This window comes from Vespa velutina, chromosome 21 (genome assembly GCF_912470025.1).
Source record: "Vespa velutina chromosome 21, iVesVel2.1, whole genome shotgun sequence".
In the NCBI taxonomy this organism is placed as follows: domain Eukaryota; kingdom Metazoa; phylum Arthropoda; class Insecta; order Hymenoptera; family Vespidae; genus Vespa; species Vespa velutina.
In genome coordinates this window covers 2,233,912-2,241,190 of record NC_062208.1, presented here as the reverse complement: position 1 = coordinate 2,241,190, position 7,279 = coordinate 2,233,912, and the positions used below count along the sequence as shown (strand labels likewise).

Genomic DNA, 7,279 nt, shown 5'->3' with positions numbered 1-7,279 from the left:
TATTACGTGCGCCATTGAAAAATATATAATTAATAAAAATTGTCCCTTTTTGTCGATTAAACTCGGACCTGTATATTATTCAAATACGTGTGGAGTAATTTTGGTGAGAGGGAAAAATTCACAAAAAAAAAAAAAAAAAAAAAAAAAAAAAAAAAAAAAGAAAAAGAAAAAGAAAAAGAACAAAAAAAAAGGGAAGAAAGATAAAGAGAAAAAGGGAGAAAGAAAATGAAGAACAAAAAAAGAAAAAGAAATTCGCCGAAATGTTCAACCCTAAATATACACCTAATGAAATATTTTATCGCGAAATAACTTTTGCCACCCTACTTTCATATTCCTTTAAGTTTCTTTCTCGATGAAAAATCGTTGAAAGAGAAAATTTTGATAAAAGACAGAAATAGAGATAGAGATAGAGATAGAGAGAAAGAGAGAGAGAGAGAGAGAGAGAGAGAAAGTGAGAAAGGAAGATAGAAAAAGGTGAAAAGAGTTTCTAGTTCTAGTGTCGGATCGTAAATAAAAATGAATCGTTGTCGACGGAGTGAGAGAAAAAGAAAGAGATAGCTAGAGAGAGAAAGAGAGAAAGAGAGAGGGAGAGAGAGAGAGAGAGAGAGAAAGCAATAGATCAAAAAGCAGCCAGTAAAGGCCTGCCGCGAGCGAGCGAGCAAGCGACCGACCGACGTAGAAAATAAAAGAGAATTATTGAGAAGCAAAATAAATCAGAACGTTCATTCGTTCGTTCGTTCGTTCGTTCATTCGTTCGTTCGTTCCATTCGTCCACTCTTAAGGGACAAACTCTTTATATGGGGAATAGTATCTCATGATGATCTCACTCTCTTCTATTAAAAATGAAAGCTCGTGGAAAGTAACGATAGAGGGCCTCGATCTAAATTCCGTGTCCTCGACATTGGATAAAAGAGGGAGATGAAAGGGTGAGATTGAGGCGTTGGGGATTGGGGTGGCAAGTACGTAGAGAGGAAGAGAAGGGTAGAAAGAGAAGGGGCCTTGAGAGTTGAACTCCGCGGTTCCGAATGAACGCGATAAGGGAAACACGTGTTGAGCACGCTCGTTTTCTCTCTCACTCACTCACACTCTCTCTCTCTCTCTCTCTCTCTCTCTCTTTATCTTTATCTTTATCTTTATCTTTCTTCCTTTTTTTCTATTTATATCATATCTTTTCTCTCATGATGTGTCATTTATTTTTCCTAATAATACGATGATTCCGTAATTTATATATATATATATATATATATATATATATATATATATATATTATTCTCAATTTTTCTTTTGCTCTCCCTTAATTGAAATATAAAGAAAAATAGAAAAAGAACAAAAGAAAAAAAAGAAAAAAAATAGGAGAAAGAGAAAAATTTCGATCGACAGGATTTTTATAAAAGTCGTGCAATTTTTTTTTATATCCTTCTTTCATTTTTTTTTTCTCTTTTACTCGTGGATGATGAGATATCCCGGGATAAATATCTTTTATCTCTTGTTCTTCTTCTTCTTCTTATTTTCTCTCTCTCTCTCTCTCTCTCTCTCTCCCTCTCCCTTTCCCTTTCCCTCGCGCTTACTCTCTTTTTCTATTTTTCTCTCTTTCACTTTTTCTTTTTTTTCAGTTTTTTTTTCTTCTTTTTTTTTTTTTTTGTTTTTTTTTTTTTGATCGTTCAGGATTTCTCGTCCGCATGAAAAATCCGATTGCTGAAAGTGGCTTTTTCACGTGGATCTCGCTCGTAAATAAAGGCGCGAGAATGTGTAAACGACGGGAAAGCACCTGCCGGTGTTGCTTCGTGAAATTGCTCGTAATCGAGAGAATGTGATCGACGGTTATTAATTGTTTTCCCCTCCCCCCCTTCTTTTCTTTATTTTTCGATAACAACCGCAACTTTTCGATCGGACAATTCTTCTTCTTCTTCTTCTTCTTCTTCTTCTTTTTCTTTCACTTTACTTTTTCCCTTCTTCCTTTACTAATCCTTTTTTTCTACATTCTACTATTAATCTACAATTATATTTCATTATTTATACTTTTTCTCTTTTCTCTTATCTATTTTATTTTATTTCAGCTAGAATCAAACTGATAGTAATAAAGCAAATATAAATTTTGAAAGCCATTCAGAAAATTAAATATCATTTAATAACGTTACGACAAATTTCATTCTTTAATATATAGAAATTCGATTATATCAAAAATCAAAGATTATCTTTGACGTTAATGTCATTAACATTATTCATTATTATTAATTTATATCTTTAATTTTCGTTGCTTAACATCGATTATCGATCTTTATAACATTTTCCGAAAGATAATTAATTTTGAATGTGACTAGTATTTCTCTCTCTCTCTCTCTCTCTCTCTCTCTCTCTCTCGCTTTCTATCTATCTGTCTATCTTGTACGCGCGCGGGCAAACTATGAGATATTCTTATCTACTTCTTCCTTTAGACTGTGCGTTGTACTTTGTCAAAGTTATAATTACTATTCTAATTAGAAGCAATGTCAATCATTATAATTAACTTCTACCGAGGATGAATCTAATTTAATAGCTTATCAGTTTTCTCCTAGTTAAGTTACTTATAATATAATATATATTAAATATATATAAAACATATATATATATATATATATATATATCGATACCCTGCTAACATTTTTGAACCTCGAAAATAATCGGATTTATTAAAAAGTATAAAAGAGAGGAGGGAGAAGCAGGGAAAAAATTACAAAAGAAAGATAGATAGATAGAGAGATAGATAGAGAGAGAGATAGATAGATAGAGAGAGAGAGAGAGAGAGAGAGAAAAGAAAAAAAAATAGTTTCTTGTTAGAACGATTCTTTTTACGTGAAGGAACAATGATAATAAACCTAATACACAGTTTTGATCATTTGAAAAGCGTTAAGCATGTCTGACAGATATTCCGGTTGAAGCTTTTGCAAAAGCCAGCGTTAAGCTATTAAAATGAACGTAGTCTAGTTAGCACGGAAGTTGTGGTAAATACTGGAGCCCTTCTAGACAGGACAACGGCGGACCTTCGAAATCGCTCTCGAACTTTGCCTGGGCTCATCAAATACGTCCAAAACTGTTACCATCTAACTCGACTAATTGACTTTATCTCAGGAAACTGAATAATAATTAAATAATCAAAGGAGAGTTGTCTGAGGAGAAAGAGTAGGAAAATACAGAAAGAGAGAGAGAGAGAGAGAGAGAGAGAGAGAGAGAGAGAGAGAGAGATGACATGTATAGAATATCGAAAATAGTTTTGCATTTATATGTTTTTGGGAGAACAATGATCGTCGATTAGGACAATGTTATATTAAATTGAACTTTCATGAATATGATGAATAATAAAAATGAAATAAAATGAAAAGAAAAGAAAAAAAAAACACACAACTCTATCCCTTCTTTTTTCCTTCGTTTTCTTTTTTTTTTTTTTTTTTTTGGTTTTCTTTTCTCTATTTTCCCCTTTTTTTCCCTCACCCCATTTCCTTTTTCTCTCTTTTTATCAAACGATTATTTATTAGTCTCGCTAATAGAACTGTTTACTTTATCGATTTCATTCGATCGCAGAGGATTATTTTTTATTTATATATTTCTTCCTTATAACTTCGAAATACTTTTTCCTCGTTTATCTTTTCTTTTCTTCTTTTTTTCTTTTTTCTTTTTTTTTTTTTTTTTTACTATTACTTTTCGTCCACGAATATGTTTCAATTTTTTTTTGAAAAAAAAAAAAAAGAAAAGGAGAGAAATAGAAAAAGAAAAAGAAAAAGAAAATAGAGGAAAGAAAAACAAATAAAAATAGAGAAAGAGAAGAAAATTTCATTCGTTCGAATCGAAATTTTATAAATGTGCTATATCACATGAGTTAAAATAATAGTAATGTTTATTCTTTTATTAGACTACAGTATAGATTTTCTTCACTATACACGGAAACAACTATGTGTACGTATAATCATAAATCTTTAATGACCGGTCAGATTCAGGTCAATGAACTACTTCAAATGATATGATAGTTCAGCGATCGAATTGCGAAATAATCTGTTTTGTTTCTACATGCCAAATGAGTTTTTAAATGGAAACTAAATTTCTCTCTCTATCTCTCTCTCTCTCTCTCTCTCTGTTTCTCTTTTGATTTTTATTCTGAACGTTTGGTATAATTTTCACGTGTTATATAATAACAAATTGTGAATGAAATTGAAAGGCCAATTAAATTTAATCTAAACACAAACGTCCTATGATTATTTATGTAAGTAAAATCTTATATGTAATATATATATATACATATATTATTTCTTCTCTCTCTCTCTCTCTCTTTCTGTTAGTTTTTATTAAAGACATTTGAACAACCACGTGCTAGATAAGAACAAATTGCAATTGAAATAAAATTGCAGGGCTAATCAGATTTGATCGAAACACAAATATAATCTCAATTCTAATGGAGTTACATAAATTATATTTACATCTTATGTTTTACTTATATATATATATTACGTATAGGTATACATATATGATGTGCGTATGTCATAGTGAAATAAAAGCTTTTCCTATCGGGAATTCAGTGAAATAAGCTAATTTGGTAGAACGTCGATCGCGTTACAGTAATACCGTCGATTTCTCCTATCTGATCCGCATAGACGTTTTCAATTTTCCATGTGTCTGCCTTTAAGGTGCCGCCGCACGGGACTTCGAAAGGTACCACCATCATTTTTCCTCGACGCGAAATTACTTTTAGATCCTTAACAAATGCCGACTCATTGTTATCGTATAGGAGAGTGACGGGGCTGTTGTTGTTCTAACGTAGACGTGGAAAAAAAAAGAAAAAAAAAAAAAAAGAAAAAGGAAAATAAATAAAATAAAAAAGAAATAAACAACGAAGGAAAAGTAAAAAGAAAACAAAAAAAAAAAAGGTAAAAAGACAAAAAGTATATAATAATAAATAAATAAATAAATAAATAAATAAAAAGTAATAATAATGACGACGACGATGATGATGATGACGATGATAAAAGAAGTGAGAATAGAATTTCTCTGTTCGATCTTTTATATCACTTGATATTACAATTTTGCTCAACGAAGGAAAAAAAAAGGAGAAAAGGAAACAAAACAAAACAAAACAAAACAAAACAAAACAAAACAAAAAATAGAAAATAAAGAGAAAAGAAAAACGATCATTAGATTCAATCTCAATAGCTATCAACGTGACTACCAACGTGACTACCAACGTGGATCGGATTTACTCGAGGAACGGTAGATGTACGCGTCATAATAAACAAGCGAACATTGATCCTTTCCTTCCTTCCTCCACCTTTCTCCATGAATTCTACGAACTTTATAAAATATTTGAAAAAAAAAAAAAAAGAGAACTATCCGAGAAATTTTATTCTATTATTTCATAGAAAAAAGAAAGAAAAAAAAAAGAATAAAGGCTATGTCGGATCTTTTCAAGAACGTACGATTTCTTCATCCACCCGACTACCCCATCTACCCTCGGCCTCAACATAATTCTTAGAAGTCTTCGATCACAAACTAATTGTTAATTCAATCCAATTGAATCGATTGAAACCACATCGCATCGTTTATTCCATTAAAATTCGACATTAAAATTGAACGTATCTACTGGTATTGATTATAAGTAACTAATTAAAACGCACGCTATCTCTCTTTCTCTCTCTTTCTCTCTTTCTTTTTCTTTCTCTTTCTCTCTCTCTCTCTCTCTCTCTCTCTCTCTCAAGCGCGATATTGAAGTTCTCTCTCTCTCTTTCTCTCCTCTCACTGTTTTACTTTTCAAAGAGAAAAAAAGTAAATGAAAAAGAAAAAATAAAATAAAAAAGAATAAGAAAAAATTAAAAGAAGAAAAAAAAGAAAAACAAAAAAAAAAAAAGAAAAAGGAAAACAGAAAAGGAAAAGCAATGAATAAGAAAGAATGAAAGAAAGGAAAAACAGAAAAATTCAAAGAAGATGAGAGAGATTCATGAATGGGCGAGGCGCTTGGACATCGAGACAATAAACGTGCAGACAGATTTCACGTAGCTCGACGTAATACGAAACTATTGCACATAGGAGAATGAGAAGAGTAACATATACAATGTTCGATATTTTCTAAGTCGAAACGTGAATACCAACCTTTCGATGAGCGAAGAGAGAGAAAATCCTCGAGAGAAGGAGAGAGAGAGAGAGAGAAAGAGAAAATGAATGAATACGATAGATAGTGACGGAGATAGAGAGAAAGAGATAAAGAGATGGTGGGATGGATGGGGGGGGGGGGAAGGAGGAAGGAAAGCACGGGAATATAAAAACGTAAAAATTGCAATTCGTCGAAAAGGATTTTTAGGATCCGTTGAAAAGGGTGGATCGAACCGCAGCGCAGGCTTTCTTCGAGACGAATCCTCTCTCTCTCTTTCTCTCTCTCTCTCTCTCTGTCTGTCTCTTTCTTTCCTTCTATCTTTCTATTTCTATTTCTATTTCTTCTCGTACCCTTCGTCTTCCTCTCCAAGAAATATCGTTCGGCCTTGAGAAAAGGTGCGGAACAAATTTCACCCACTGCACATCGCCTTAGTTCCAGATGAAAAGATGAGATTCAATGACAGACAGATACGTAGAGAAAATGAAAACGAAAAAAAGAAAGAAGAAGACGAGAAGAAGAAGGAGGAGGAGGAGGAGGAGGAGGAGGAGGAGGAGGAAGAAGAAGAAGGGAGAGATAAAAAAAAGGGTCGTATGAAAAAAATGAAAATGTATGTATAACTACATATATATATATACATATATATATATATATATATATATATATGTGTGTGTGTACATATACACATATATTTAAAAAAAAAGCCAAAAAAAATATATATATATATATGTGTGTGTGTGTGTGGATGTGTGTGAGTATGATGCGTAGGAGTAATGCGTATATCTGTATCTATATGTATATATTTTTTTTTCCAATGTATATGTCTATGTATGTATAATATAATATATACAAAAATGCACGTCTCCGATCACGATCGAACACGGCACGCCTCGTGTTAGCGAACGTTCACACCGGCTAAATTCTCCGCACGATTCGTCTTCGGAGGCGTCGCGGTGCTCACTGCGGAGACTCGGCTGCGTACCCGCCCTTATAGCATCGTGTTGCGCTCTCGCACCCCCTCCATATCTCTCCCACCCTCCCCAACTACCCCCTGCTCACTCTCTCTCTCTCTCTCTCTCTCTCTCTCTCTCTTCTTCTCTCTCAGTTGCCTGCTCTCTGCCCTGCCACGCCACTGCCGACCTCCTCCTCTTCTTCCTCTTCCTCCTACTC

General features: G+C 33.2%; 1 long non-coding RNA gene across 1 annotated transcript in view; it reads right to left on the bottom strand.

Moving 5' to 3' along the window:
- The window catches only part of LOC124956329, a 52,569-nt gene extending 45,506 nt beyond the window's left edge, over positions 1 to 7,063 (bottom strand). Inside the window, exons 1-2 of the long non-coding RNA XR_007103210.1 lie at positions 6,960 to 7,063; positions 6,463 to 6,539 (exon numbers count right to left, since the gene is read on the bottom strand). This is a non-coding gene — a long non-coding RNA (uncharacterized LOC124956329). The remainder of the gene's footprint in view (positions 1 to 6,462; positions 6,540 to 6,959) is intronic.
- Between the last annotated feature and the right edge of the window lie 216 nt (positions 7,064 to 7,279).